The sequence below is a fragment of the Lonchura striata genome, chromosome 3 (assembly GCF_050655825.1).
Source record: "Lonchura striata isolate lonStrDom1 chromosome 3, ASM5065582v1, whole genome shotgun sequence".
NCBI lineage: Eukaryota > Metazoa > Chordata > Aves > Passeriformes > Estrildidae > Lonchura > Lonchura striata.
In genome coordinates, this window is record NC_140705.1 from 51,810,554 (window position 1) to 51,826,437 (window position 15,884).

Below are 15,884 nucleotides of genomic sequence, written 5' to 3' on the forward strand. Positions count from 1 at the left end.
ACAACTTGTCTTGCTTCAGTAATTGTTGGTTTGTCTCTGCTGTAGGGGGATGCATCCAAATCAGGATTTAGAAATCCCTCACATTTTGCTATAACAAAGAAGGACTGGAAAACTGAATGAGGCCATCTTGGGCATTATGTGGGAGAGGCTCACAGCATGTGAATCTTGCCTTGCTTTGCCATATCATATTTATTTCTTGTTTAAAGGTGGGAGACAGATACTCAAATATCTGTTTGATGTTTATTTTCTTTATTATGCCTTTCCTGTTGGTTTTGACCTTTTTAATTGTGCTAGGGTAGCAGGTAACAAAAAAAAAAAAAAAAAAAAAAAGAAGAAGCTAGCTCACTTTGGCCCACAGAGACCACTCAGAATCTGAGAGGTACCTGCTGATGACATTTAATAAGAGAAGTAAGCGAGCAAGAGAGGGAGTTCTGGTTACAATTTTTATTGTTTTTAAAACAGAATTTCTTTTAACTAAGGAACATGTTTAAACAAAGAAGCTTTCCTTAAAATTATACCTCTTTCTTGTAACAGGTCACCCTTGGTCTTCTAAATTTCTCTGAGGTAAGGCAAGAATGAGGGAACCATTCTACGGTATAATTAAACCTTTTGCCACTGGAAACACCAAGAACAAGAATAAATCCCATGTTAAAAAAATCCTCTGTCTACCTCTTGTATCTTTTCTGTTAAAAAGCTTATACTGTTTTCACTTAAATGAGTTGTACTTAAATGAGTTTTGAAGGAATTTTAACAATCCCCTGCCACTGTCAGCACTTAGTAAACAGCAAGCAGACAGAAATCAAAGAATTTATTTCCTATCTCTAATGATCTGATGATCAGTTTGCTCAAAGGATTTTTCTGTGCTTTTTGTAAAGTACTAACCAGGATTCACAAGCAGTGTATTTTTATTATCTTAAAAAATGCTCATTTAATAATCATCATATTACTTTCCATCCTAATGTTATTTCAGTTCCTAGAGATGGAGAAAAGCAGTATTTTAAGATACAGAAAAACTGAATATTCTTGTTATTCCCCCAGTCATGCTTTTAAGCATTACACATTCATATAATGAGCACACAGATCCTGCTCAGACTCTTGCTTTTCAGCCATCTCCCAAATGTCAGCCAAGTCAGACCCTGCTGAGCTTCCAAAATCAGATGTGATCAGACATGTAACAATGTAAAGAAAAATAAACCCTGAAAGGCACTCTGAATTATAATGTACATTTTTTTTCCCCTGACATGCAAGAAAGAACAAAATGGAAGTTTTATCACAAGTCTGCTTCCTTTTGGGTGCCCCCACCCTCCCTTATTACTGTGAGCAATGTTTTCTCAAAATAAAGGCACACTGATTTGTTTGTTATTTTAGGCTCTGAGAAGCAGGTCAGACTGGAACCCTGTCCAAATCTATGCCTCTAGTCCCATTAAGGACCTATGAATGTACTTATCTCCATCCGCTGCACACCAGTGCATTGTCTCCCAGAGAGAGCTCCTGACACTGCCCAGCTCTGTCCATCACTTTATGGCTGTGCGTGCTTTTGCAGCCTGGCGCAACCCGAAGCCGCTGTGCTCCTGTTGGTTCTCACACTGGGAGAGATGCCCGTAATCAGCTGCTTTAGCTTCCTGTCCCCTTCTTACACTGCTCAGCTATTATTCTGACCACTGCTGACAGGGCTTCGGAGCCTCCCTTCCCCTCTGTCACTCTGCCTGGCAGCCACAGCTGAGCAGCCCGATTTGTGCCCTGCACAAAGAGTTGGGGTTAGAATTAAGGGTTAGGGTTGTGGTTTAGGGTTAGGGTTAGGGTTAGGGTTTGGATTAGAGTCAGGGTTAAGGTTAGGGTTGGGGTTTAGGTTTAGTGTTAGGGTTCGGGTTTGGGTTAAGGGGAGCAGGGGAAAAACCCGGAGGTCACAGAGCTTCACTGCATGAGCTTCAAGGAGTCTTCTAAGGGCAGAGTTGGTGGCCACTGATGTGGGTGCTACTGCCTCATCTCTCATGCGACCAATACAGCTGCTACACTAATAAAAAAAACTCTGCTTTTCTCTTTTCATCCAAATATTTGAGCCCTTCACACATTGCTGAACAAAACACACCAGCCTTAGGCATGCTCTTTCTGATCCAAGGGAGCCTTTTGCATGGGCCTCTGCTTTCTAACCTGTGATTGACTTTAATTATCCATTATTTTGCCTTCCTCCCTGTGAGCCTCTTGCTGAATGCATTGTGCCACCCAGCATATTAGTCAATCATCAGAGCTTACAGAGCTCTATACTTCACATCTTGGCTTCGGTGTCATTCATGTGCACTGAGTGGAGACAGCAACCACTTTTAAGAAGCTGGGTAGATTTAAGCATGCTTGGGCCTGTCTTTCCCTGTAGTAAATAGCTTCGCTGACATTTAACTGCACATGGCTTGATGTTAGGTCAAACAAAAATGTCACACTATAATCACTTTTTAAATAGCTGTTTCCGGCTCAGTTAGTACTGTATAGTTCCAGAAGAGAAAGCACTTACAAGCTGACAGGCAGAAAGGGGAACCGTCTGTATAGGATGTTTGCCTAATCCCATCCCTGCCCTTGCCTGTCAGGCTTGGAGGCTTTGTTTGTATAAAAAAAAATTGTGTATACAATTTAATGCCACTGTACTTTTCAGCTGGGCAGACTCTAAAGAAAACTCAAAAATAAGTTCTGGTGAGAACTCACAGGTTTGATGTACCTGTGAGGGGATTGGGTGGTCCAGGGGGCATCTAGCTGTCAGCAGTTTTGGGCCTGATACTGTGTAGTGAGGCACTATGCTGCTGAGATTCCATTGCTGCGAGAAGGCATGTATGTAAAATCCTAATAATCTCTGACAGCAGAAAATGTGAGGGTGTTCATATTCCCTGATACCACTCCTTAAATTTGTTTCTGTGTCTGAACCAGCCTGTGGAGGACATGGACCATGGAGAAGTCATGCCAATCCATGCTTCTTCTCTCATACGCCTCAGTTTGTATGTTACAGTCTCCATCTAGAATCACAGAATGATTTGGGTTGGAAAAGACTTTGATATGGTTTCATTGAGACTCTGGCATCCTGCCCTACCCTAAGGAGGAACTGGAATCCCCACGGGGCACAGCAATGGCTTGCCAGAGAGCACAGCAGTATTCCTCAGGTCCCCCATTAGCACAGACAGCTCTGGTCAGAGCACCCTGTGATGAGGCTGAAGTGTTTATGTCTTTACCCTCCACCCCAAAAATGGCTGAAGGAAATACTTGCATCCCACCACTCAGACCCACTGTCCCAAAATCATCTACATGTGCAATGCTGCCCACCTGCAGTTTTGTCTTTGCCCCACAAGCTCTCCTGGGGATTATCACCAGTTTCTTTATGGCAAGGGACAGCTGTAATCAGGTGGATTGTGAAGCACTTGCAGAAGGCAACATATAAGAGATGTACAAAGACGAATAAGAGTGCATGATCTTTTGGAAGAACAGAAACTCATGAGGGAATGAAGCAGTTTGTCAGCATCAGTTTAGCAGGAAGGAGGAAGTCACCCTTTCTTTGCCTCCACTGTAGCCTTTTACATCTAATTTGATCTCTGGCTCTATTATTTCTAGAGTGACAGTCTGAGAAGGTGCTATAGATGTGGCTAGATGTCACCATGAGAACTGAGCCCAAGCCTTGAACACCCCTGGCTGTGGCTTCACAGAGGATGCTGACCCCTGCTTGTAGGTCTGTTGTAAGTCATTTCCTTTCCTGATTAGGTCAGAACAGTGGCACCAGCCTGAGTGTGTCAACATAGGGATTTCCTGCTATGTTGATTTTCCTCTCTCCCCAAACAAGTTGTATGCTATACTTTTTAAATTGAAAAGCAAATTTATTCCTGTAGCCTAGCTGCATTTAGACAGTGGGCAGTAAATCTTAAACACATTCCTCATTTCACATTATAGTTACAGCAGCTGGTTGCTACTGTCTGATCCCATAGTAATGAACATGATAGAACAACAAATCTCTTCCACATTCAGGCTGTGGAAGAAGCTTTTATCAAATACAGTTGCAAACTATGGGGTACTACGAAGGGAGTGTTGGGTAAAATACTACAGACTCCAAGAGGCAGGAAAAGTTAACCTTTTCTTTACAACCATCCAATATTCCTTAACCCAGATGTGACTTTTGTCACACCTCAAATTTGTATCAGCAACCCTTTTTCTTATAGGCACAATTTGCTGGGAATGACTGTGCTTTGCTCAACCACTAATGTGAGGGTGACTGGTTTCCATTGCATGCAAGCTGTGGGGAGTCACCCTGGGGATTTTGGAGACTTCTTTCTGGCCAGGAGATGGGCAAGGAAGAAACAGAGTGATGGAACATATACAGTGCACAGTAAATTTAGTAGGAATGACCACATATTCAAAATCTAGCCACTTGTTCCTGTTTTACACTCTTTGCCAGTTCAAAGAATGAAATGGAACTAGAGGAGCCAGGAGTGAGTGAACATTCCTGAGAAAGCACAAGAAATGGCATGCACTGAAAAACAAATACTGTGATTTGGGATCTTACACAGATTCACTAGTCAGGGAAAAGGAAAGGCCCCACTGATTATTGGGATAGAAACTTTCTAAACATGAGTTTACATCCTTGGGTTGTTGAGTTCTTCTTTGTAAAACACACAGAGCAGAGTAGGGGTGAGCAATGGCAATTTTGTTACTAGTTACATGTGAGATCATGTATGTCATTATAAACCATCAATTAAATGCAATGTTTAAAGATGTAAGCTACCACCTTTTGTTTTGTCTACTCATCATCAATAAAATTTTTTTAAAAAATATAATATAATATAATATAATATAATATAATATAATATAATATAATATAATATAATATAATATAATATAATATAATATAATATAATATAATATAATATAATATAATATAATATAATATAATATAATATAATATAATATAATATAATATAATATAATAACTTAGAGAACTAGGGGAGGAGAATATTTTCTTCAGTCTTACAACATTTAAAATACATTCAGGCATTCAGCTGAAAGACATTTCCTAGGAAATCAAAATTTAATAAGTAAATATTATATAAATATTTGCAATTATCTCTTTGAGGTTTTTTTCCCTTGTTAAAAATACTTAGATTCCTTTTTTATTGTACATCACATGCACAGTTTTCAGTTGTAAGTGATTAGTAGCACATTCTTGCAACATCACAAATCATTCTTTTTAGTGAAGATCACAGAATGACAGAATGGTTGAGGCTGGAAGGGACCTCTGCAGATCATTTGGTCCAGGACCATGTCCATACCACTTCTGACTGTCTCCAAGGATGAAGACTCTGCAACCTCTATTGGTCATCTTCAGATGACAAAATACTATCCTTTTGTGCCAGCCTTAAAAGTAGAGGAACTTCTCATCAGCAGCTGCTTAAGTGAAAAGAAAAGGATACACTAACATGAGAATTAAAAAGATGTTAACATTTCCGGTTTTTCCTTTGCTGACTCCACAATCTTTAGTTATATGAAAAATTTACACAAGGATTTTATTAAGTGACTCTTTACCCACAACTTTAGTGTTTCTTTGAAAATGGATCATAAATCCCCAAAAATTTTTGAAGCTAAAACGTGCATCCATATGCCTTCAAAGTTCCCATGGATTTTTCAGTATTACAAATTATCTTCTGAGGTACCACAGTTTTTCATATCCTGTGTTTTTCATATGGAAAATCTAATACAGCAATATTAACCTGAATTTCTTTTGTGCAGAAAAATAGTGATTTTAACTTACCTGCCTTTTAAATCATGTTTCTTTCGATTAGTCAACTATTTAGAGCATTTCTTTTTGTTTTGTTTTGGTTGGTTGGTTTGTTTTGTTTTTTGGGGTTTTTTTTGTTTGTTTGTTTTGGTTTTTTTTTGGAGAAATACTTCTTTTGGACACTTGATCTTGAATATATTTTATGTTTTAATGCAAATTTTTCATCTGTTTGTGTGTTGTGTGGGCATATCTGAACAAAAGACTCACATTTTTATGAAGTGGGTATCTCAGTTTGGCTCTCTGGCCAAGTGCATTGACAGACACCATCCATACATGCCTTCCCAGGTGGAGTAGTGTATCTGCTCTGTGAGAATTGAGTATTTCGTTTTTTATTGTTTTGCCAAGAGTAAAATGACTGAATGTTTTCACAAGCAGAGGAGTGAGATACCTGCCAGAGAGCTCTCAGAGTGTGAGAGTAGCACAGCACGCATACAAAGACTGAAGAAAGCATTTCAAGACTGCTGGAAGTTGCACCCCTGTGCAAGGCACCCTGACAAACTGCTGTGCAAAAGTGTTCCAGGGCACTGACAAGTCAGTGCAGTGACATTAGGAGGATGACAGCCATGCTGGAACGATGATTCCACAAGAAAAATACTCCCTGCTTTTTGACTGTTCAGTGTGTCGTTCAAATTAATGACACAAAAGAAGTGCATTATAAAATTGTTGAGGCAAAATTTGTGATTGTCTTGGATAAGGTATCTGGCTGGACTTTGTAAGCTGGTAAACCTGTAAACTGAGCAATTCACTATTCACAACAAAAGCTACCCCAATAAAACATTTGTCTGCTGGCTTCTTTGGCTGATTTTTTTTTTTTTCTGATTTGTTTTGTTTTGTTTTGTTTTGTTTTTTGGTTAAAATGTTTGATTTTTACAGAGTGGAGCTTGTCAGTAAGATTCTGGGTCTCTCAAAGTTCTGTATTTTCTTTTTCTGTATGAGCATTTCAATAAAACCAAATATGACTACTTAAAGACATGCAGATGGCTTTTGAGCTGGATAGAACTGGTTGTCTAAACTAACTGGTAGAAAGGGGAGTCTTGCACTTGGTTGACTGAAATTTGGCTCTGTTAATTTATTAATGACTTTTTCCTCAGCGTTTGCTCATATCTTAAAGGTTTTTATCCTTCCTGATATGGATCATGATTCTACTAATGGTAAGCATTTTTTTTCTTTTTGAAAGGATAGGTATAAATCCCTCTCAAATACCAAATTTCTTTTTTTCTTTCTTTTTTTTTTTTTTTTTTACACTGGAATGTGTCAATTATTCATCACTGTTACTTGACATTCTCTGGTGAACATTTTAAAAATAATAAGCATGTGCAGAAAGGTGAAAGAGAAATTCTTCCTTTCTCCCAAAGCCACAAAACTTATTTTCCATGATTGAACAGTTGTTTGATTTCTTTTTTATTTCTGTTTTTTCTTCAATTTTTTTTCATTTCAATTTTGTTTTTTCAATTTCCTGTTCCCTCATAACTTAGCTCCTGGCAGCTATGCTACAAGGTTAAGTAGTCTAAGTAGATATTAATCTGAAATAAAAAAGTGTTTTGCTCAACAAAAGCTGCAAGGCTCAGTTTGTTGGCAGAGGAAAAAGTGTTGGTCTCGCCCTTCCCTGTTCTTGCTAAGGAATGTTTTAATGTCCAAATTAGAAGACTAAAGTACTATCAAGTAATAATATTTCAGGTAATTGAATTTGGGATTTGTGAGGTTTTTTGTGGTCATTGCTTGGTAATTAAGGGCTGGTCTTGGATTTTAACTTCTCATTTTTGAAATATGAGCTCCTTTCTTTTAGGCAGATTAATCGGACATTTTGTGGCTGATGGCCAAGATGCTCAATTACAGATTTAGATATAAAGTTACAGCTCCATTTCGTGCAACTTTTTGCTTTGAATTTGTGACTTACCACACGCACATTAAAAGGGAAGACCAACAGTGAGCAGCTGCCACACGATGCCCTGTTTCACTTGCGAGCAGCGAAGTGCTCGCACGGCACTGTGCATCATCCCTGCGGGAAGCCCATTCCTGAGCAGGGAGTCCTGGGACCCAGCAGAATGTTTTGTTCACCTCTGAAAGCAGCTGTGAGCAACAGGCTGCACTGTACCAAGTACAGTTTGTTGGCATTGGCTTGAACTTTATTCTGCTGGGGTTTTTTTTCTCTTTTCTGCATTGAAACATTGCAGTAAACCTTTCTATTGGCTTCTTGGCTGCAGAATCCCTGGGGAAAAAAAAAATAAAAAATGAGAACTTTTGTGACCTACAAAACATGGAAATGGGAGTTTTAATGAGTGGTTGGAAGTGTGCTCCCAAAATCTTGTTTGCAGGTGTTTTTGGTCACCCAGCAGAGCACAGAAAATGCCACAGTCATACTGTATGTGAGGAACACAGCTGAGAACCAGGCTGGACAACACTCTAAGCTTCTCTTAAACAGCTTTCTGGCCAAAAAATATTTTGCTAAAGAGGTCACGAGTATTTTTTAATGCTATATATTTTCATGACCTGAACTTTTTGCAACAAGAAAATACAAATGCGTCACTTTTAAAATACACTAATTGGAAATCATTTGCAAATAAGCAAACTTGTCAAAAATAGCCTACCAAAATAATTATGAAAAGCACTTTTATTTAGAGAATTATATTTACTGTTCCAGTATCAGATATTCTCAAAAACATGTTGTAAAAAATGATCCCATGCCAAAATCTTTGGGATTCTTCCAGTCCCACTGGAGTTGTATGAGTTTAATTCAGTGCTGTTCTATTATCATAATAAATGTATTTTTGACAAGTGAAATAAAATATTTAAATGTTTTATCCAAAGTACTTTGATAAATATGTATATTCTTTATCTAATGCATTTCATGTATTTTGCTTTCTTCATAGGATGCCTCTGTTTAAATTTCTTCCTCATTCAGTCCTTAAAACCTTTTTATGTTCAGGACAGGATGGACAATGCAAGCATGTGCTATCATTTGCTTGTTATACTGAGTGTGAGTACTGGGAAAAATACTTATCTTCAAATCAACAGAGCAATCTAGACAAATCAGTCATTTGTTTTCATTTTTTATATTAAAATAGGAATACCAAGTCACAAATTATCATTCAAAATTTAAATAAATCTTCTGAAAATATTTTTTCTTAATTTTAGTTATATTTTTTCATCCAAAACTATTTTCAAATTTGACATAAATTCTTGCATTTCAACCTGCATCTCCTTCTACTGACAGATACATAAGTATTTACTACATAGGTAAAAAAATGTATTTGTTCCAAAGGTACTACTTGCAGATTGGATAAGTATCTGTTGCTTAAACAACAGCAATGGTTAAAATTACAATAAATTTATCTTCCAGTTCTATGAAAGAAAACTTTATCTTTTTAAAGAATAATATATGTTCTGCTGTTTGCTTTTGAATCACCCATGGCTGCTGCTTGATCACAAATTTGAATTATGGAGATAATCTTCCAGGCCCTGCTGGTAATTAATCGCTGTAACTTGTGTGTGCCTTTGTGAATCCAGCAGTGTGGCTGCAGATAAACAACTAATTAGCACTTTTATACACGTGAAATGGATTTCCAATTACTGCTATCTCCCCCTCCCCCTTCTTCTCCACATGCATTTTTCTTAGACATGAGGGATGTCTCATGGCTTACCAAACCAGATAGTCTTGTCTTTCTCCCTTTCTCTCTCCACCATTCAGCAAGGGTTTAATCCAAGCCAGCCTGCTGAGCTGCTGTGCCTGCCCCCACGCTGCTGGTGGGAGAAGCCTTTTGAAGGAAAGAATGAGCATTTTGGGTAAAACAAGAAAATGTAAAAAGCATTTGGGCAAGAACAGTGGTAGTAGTTTATAATCAGATGTAGCACTGCCAGAGAGTTGTACTGTGAAGAGGATCTAGAATTATCCCAGGTCCCTAGATTAGCTCAGGACTAAAGGGAAAAAAATGTGACCAGCAGTATGTAGAGTATATGGGCACAAACTAGGAAATCCAGAGGAATCTGTAACACGGTGTATTACAAGCAGCATAGAGGTGCAAACTAGTCCTGTGACCTGCTTATCTGCAGAAAGCTGGGAATGGATCCAGCTACTTTGATCCTCAGAGAAAGGAGGGAATGCAGCATCATGTACAGCTAATTTGGTAGAGTTCAGCTAGAGTACATCTCCAGCCCTAACAGAGGCCAGATGGCATGACCCCTGCTGCGCTGTCCGCCTGCCCAAAGCACAGCACTTCCCTTTGGCAGACAACTGCCTTTTCATCATGTGGGATTTCTGTCTTCAGAGCTGCTTTAAGAAAAACAAAATGCCTTGCACTTCTTTTGCTCCAAAGAGGGACCCACCTCATGAGCACAGTAGTCCTCTGTTTCCACCAATGTATTTGGAAATCTTTACAGCATTCCACTAGAGCCAATGCAACTTTGATGCTTTATTTCTCAGAGGCAGACCAAGTATGGAACATATTACCTTGCTGGGAAAATTCTGCCTTGGATTATTGCTTTGGCACTTTCCAAGTGGCCTTCTCATTCTGTATCCCAAAGTGTCTCGTAAGGTAATAAATTGCATTACCCACAACCAATATGACCTCAGTAAGATCTACCTATGGCCAAGAATAGCTCCATGTTGCTGTCAGTTAATTAGTGGTGTTATTCATTAACTGAGGAAGTGAGAGCCAGGAAGCAACCCTTTACTCTTTGTGGCCAGTGTCACAGCATGGCACAATAGCCATCTAACCAGCCACCATCAGCTGGCTGAAGGGAGGTTAGATATTAACAAGGAGTTTGTTCCTCTGGCCCATGGGAGAGACATGGCACACACAGAATCACTCTTGCATGCACACCCCGTCCATGTTCACATTTGGGGTTGTCATTCCACCTTCCTGCAAGCAAGGCCTGAGCTGCCATTGCCTTAAACTGTTCACTCCTCTGACCTTAAACCTTAATCCTGTGTAATCTGATGGGGCTGGTTTCCCAATCCTGCAGACTGGTGCCCTCTAAATTCAGGTTCTCTGATGCACAGAGACTGGTGTATCTAATCACACACAGCACACTGATATAGAATTAGGGGAACCCAATTAAGCTGCTTGCTGCTTCTCTTTGGCCTTCCAGGGTACCTTTCTGGGAATAAGGATCAAAGAGTCCATATTTGGACATGGAGTGAAAAAAGGCATCTCTACTTCTGCACCCTGGTGTGGTTAGTGCCTAACTTTGATTCTTGCAAGCCCAAGTGCTAAAATGAGGCACAAGCCCATGGAGAGCTGGAGGAGCAGAACACAGCTCCTTGTGCTCCAGAGGGAAAGATCCACAGTGCCCTGCAAGCTGGAAATGCTGGTGTGGATGCTGCTGGCAGCATGCAGAGAGGCTGATGCCGCTCACAGTTGCCCCGACAAGGGCACAAGCAGTGCCCAGCCCTGCCCTTCTCACTGAAGGCATCCTTCCCCTGCAAACAGAGCTGGAGGTGAGGCATTAGGGGGATTTTGATCCACATGAAAGGCAGGCAGAAAGCACTGCAGAGATGTGTATGAGCCTGAATGCATCTGTAGTCTCAAGATCTCACAGCTATATGATGGGCTTCTCCCTGCATGCTGGCATTCTTGGTCTTTCTGCTCCTTCACAGACACCTCTCTGACAGCCTACAGAGCTCTTTTGTATCACTCCTTATTCCATTCAGAGTTCATCCACCTCTCTTAACCCCCTTTACTCTGTCAGCAACCTTCCTCACGCTCCCACAGACAACAGACATCTAGTTCCCCCTTAGAACTTTTTTTTTTTTTTTTTTAACATAAGAAAAATTCCTGCTTGTTTTTCCCTCTCCTCCTCTGCTCTGCTCCACACCACATATTCTGGAAGTCACCTTCAGACCACACTGGAGTGTTACCTCTATTGCCCAGGGCTAGGATCATGTTACAGCTTTCCTCTTCTCACTAAAGATGTGTGCTCTGATTTGAACCTCACCAAAGTTCAGGGATGTTTGGAATCTGGACTTCTGGCTTGAACCTCTCTCAGTGCCTCGTGTCAGCATCTAGGAGTTGACAGAAGTTGTTTGCAGCTGAGGCAGCCAGATCTACAAGATGCAAATGACCAGGAATAAAAGAAAGAAACTCTAGCCCTCTAATTTAAGCTGGCCCCATGAGGAATTGCCTGGCCCCCGGAGATATACCAACATATCTTTCTTTCCACATAAGCCACAGGTCAGGCAGTGCTCACCTGGCTACTGGAAATCTCAACAAGCAAGGAGGTTCCACAAGTCTAGGGTCACACATCCTGGCCTGGATGCTACACACCTTCATATTCTTGCTTTCCTTTTAAGGGATTGGGCTAGGAGAAGTGATGGGAAAGATCTTTGCAGATGGATAACTCCATTTGGCACATGGCTGTTTTCCTTTTGCAATGGCTTTAGGGCAGAAGAGGCAACGGACAGAACAAGTGGGTTTCTTGCTTTTTATTTATTTTACTAGAGTAGGCTTGGCCAGCTTAGCTTTGACCCCATAACAGGACTCGATGTGCAAAGGATGGTGGGGAGATGAGACTTGTTTCAAAGCCCTTTTCAAAGTGTATGTCTCTGCTGGCACCTCATCTCAGCTGGGAGGTGTGAGAGGCATTCCAAGCCTGTGCTCTCCACATGCTCTCAGCTTGCCCCTCGGGGAGGGGATCTTACAGCACCCGCCAGGTGTCTGTGCAAGCCCAGGGGACCCTGCCCAGTGTCAAAACAAGCAGGGATGTCATTTTCTCTTCTTCTGTCTACAGGAACCGAAAATTTCCTTCCTGCCCTTTTCTCCTGGCAGAAAATAGGCAGCTGAGAGACAGGCCAGAGAGGCCAGGGAGGACAGTGGCCCACATTATCCTGGGATAGGAGGGAGCTGTTGCAGCCCAGGCTATTTTTAACCTGTTTTTGTTGCTCACTGGCAGTCGCGTCTCTCATTGCTTTCTTCCTTCTCTGTGTCTCTGTGTGTCTTTGCAGCTCCTTCCTGCTGCTCTGAGATGTGTGAACTATATATGGCCTGGGAAATCGGCAGCAGGCAGTATTTTTAAACCAGGCCTCCGCTTTGCAGGCTGCCGTGACGCAGTTCATCCGACTTGGCGAGTTTCTCATGGGAATGCAGGGTGCCCGGCAGCAGCCCGCGATACTTGGCTGTTGAGTTTTTGGCCTGCACAATGCAACCCTCGGGGCCCAGGCTAACATCTCAAGACTTGGGAAGCAGAAGACCTTGTGTGTGTGCAGGGGAGGGTTTGAGCCTGGCTGTCATCGCAGTGGATGTCAGCTGCAGATCTCCGAAGCGAGGTGACTTTTCCAGCTGGCCAGGTGTTGCTGCTGAATCTGGGTGCTGGGCACAGGGATGACCTCCCGAGGTACCTGCCCTCCTGCAGAGCATGTCTGTCTTCAAAGTCCCTGCTCATGCCCTCTTAGAAATGGATTCTGCAATATTTGGAACAGGTTTACAGTGAAGAAACCCTGGAAAATAGCCATCCAGTCTAGAAAAGACTAAATAAAGATCCATGAAGAAATATTTGGAGCAAATAATTTCATCTGCTTTCACATGCCAAATAAACCTTTGATCTTTCCTCTTCTTCCACAGATAAAATTCTAAGTGAAAAGGTGCTGCTGAGGACAAAAAGTTTCTTCTCAATTTAATTTCTGTTTTATATTCTCATTGCTACTTTTAATTTGTTTTATATTCAACAGAGGAAAAATAAAAGGTTGATTTGAGACTCTTTGCTGGAAACATTCTGTCCAAAAGCACTCTTTGAGCATTTTCACCCTGAGAAAAGACAGGGTGAGCCACTTTTATTGTCTACAGCCTGAACCTCCATTTTTCTCATGGTGCTAGCCTTTTACTGAAATTCTTGAAGAAAATAAAAAATATGTTTTAGTCACTCAGAATCTTGTAAATTAAAGGGTCTCTTAATCAGATTTTCTTCTGAGAGAAAATGGTTTGTTTCTTCTTATTTTAATATTTATGATGCATATAAGTTTAAATTAAATAACCACTATCTGAAGATTCTCTCATATGACTCTACTGCTTTTGTAGAATGAATCATAGAATCATAGAACTGTATAGGTTGTAAAAGACCTCAAAGATCATTGAGTCCAAGCCCTAACCCAGCACTGCCAAGTCCTCCACTAAATCATGTCCCTAGGTGCCATATCTACACGTTTTTAAAAATACTTCTGGGATGGTGACTCCAGCAGTTCCCCAAGCAGCCTGTTCCAATGCTTGACAACTCCTTTGATGGAGAAATTTCTTCAAATATACAATACAAACTTCCCCTGGTGCAACTTGAGGCCATTTCTAGTTATATTGCTCATTACTTGGGAGAAGAGGGTGACCCCCACCTGGCTACAGCCTCTTTCAGGCAGCCGTAGTGAGCAATAAGGTCTCCCTGACTCTCCTTTTCTCCAGACTAAACAACTCCAGCTCCCTCAGCTGCTCCTCACAGGACTTGTGCTCCAGACCCTTCACCATCTTCATTGCACTTCTCTGGGCTTACTTCAGTGCTTCAATGTCTCTCTAGCAACAAAGTGTTGAAAATTGAACACAGTATTCAAGGTGTGGCTTTGCCAGAACTGAGGAACATGGGGATGGTCATGGCCTTGGTCCTTCTGGACAAAGGATTTCTGATACAAGCCAACCTTTCTTGCACCAGCTCACTGGGCCACTTTGTCATAGAAGGAGATGAGGTTGGTCAAGCAGGACCTGCCTTTTACAAATCCACTCTGGTTGGGCTTGATCCCCTGGCTGGCCTGCACATGCCACAGGAATGCACTCAATCTGATCTGCTCCATGAGCTTCCCTGGCATTCAGTTCAGGCTGAGAGACCTGTAGTTCCCAGATCTTCCATCTGACCCTTCTTAGAGATGGGCATAATTGATGTACTTGCCTGCAAACATGTAATATATTTGCAAATACATTTGTGTTCCTATATAAATACATACTTTTATCTACTGTTGTTTGTATTCTTTTTCTTCAGTAAGAATCCCAACTCTAGCAGTGAAGTTATGTCTTTGAGATGCAGTTAATTTTTATAGATTTTTCTGTGTTTTGGGCCACACCCATCTATTTTTTTTAAAGTGCTTGACTCTAGAATCATGAAAACACCTGTAATTTATGAAGATGATTACTCTTTCAGACCTTAAGGTTTTACACAGTTTAGGGAATGCTGATCAGTGTTTATACAGTAATAATTTGTCCTTTACACCACTCCATTCAATTTATTTTAACTGCTAATGAGGCACATTATTTCAATTTCACAAAAAGTGAACGACTGCAGATATTATCAGAAAACCATGGGGTTTTGTACCATGACACTAGGCAGTATTATGGAAAAGACAATTTCTCATGTCCAACTGGACCAGTGTAGAGAAGTTTCTGTGCCCAGGAAACTGTTTTTCATGCATGGTTACTTCTTGGATTTATATTTAGGTAAAACCTAAGGATGTGAGTTTAGCAGTATTAAAAGAAAGCATGAGATATGTTTATTACTAATAGGTAAGGCAAAGGAGACAGATAACTCCTCATTACTCCACTGATGATAACCACCCCCAGTTATTTATTTAGGAATTATTTAGGAGCCCAGTGGCATCAGTAAAGATGCACTCCTATTTAGTAAAAAAATCTGGGATAAAATTCTGACAATCTGGAATATTAGATTAGGTGTAGCAAGGACTTTATCTTGCTTGGTGAATTTAATTTTCCAAGTAGATATTTGCTCATGAAAGCAGGGTTTATCTTTACATGGTATCATATCAAAACTTGGCTTTCATTGTCTTCTTTCTATCAGAAAAGCTCTTACTTTAAGCACACACATTATTTCAGGATCAAAATGGTTTTATCATTCCAGAGATGCTTTCCAAAATGTTCCCATGACATGAAGTGGTCAGTGGACTTTTAATTCTGCAGATACCAATTAGAATCCAAGGTCTAAGAGGAAGTTCATTTCTGGGCAGTGAGAGCACATTGTGGGTGGTCACAGACGCCACAAAGCCTATGACTTCAGCCACCTGAGAAATTAAATAATGAACCCTAACTGAGGAAGTTTGTGGGCATTACATCATTTGCACATAAAAAGAAAGAATAGATTTATAGGGCACATGGGTGGCTGTGAG

The 15,884-nt window shown here is 40.6% G+C and overlaps 1 long non-coding RNA gene across 1 annotated transcript; it reads right to left on the minus strand.

Moving 5' to 3' along the window:
* Positions 1–4,844: 4,844 nt before the first annotated feature.
* On the minus strand, positions 4,845–14,103 carry LOC146767895 (uncharacterized). The gene is made up of 2 exons (XR_014953735.1): positions 7,698–14,103; positions 4,845–5,409 (listed from the first exon to the last, which is right to left on the minus strand). It is a non-coding gene; the product is annotated as an uncharacterized LOC146767895 (long non-coding RNA).
* Positions 14,104–15,884: the final 1,781 nt, after the last annotated feature.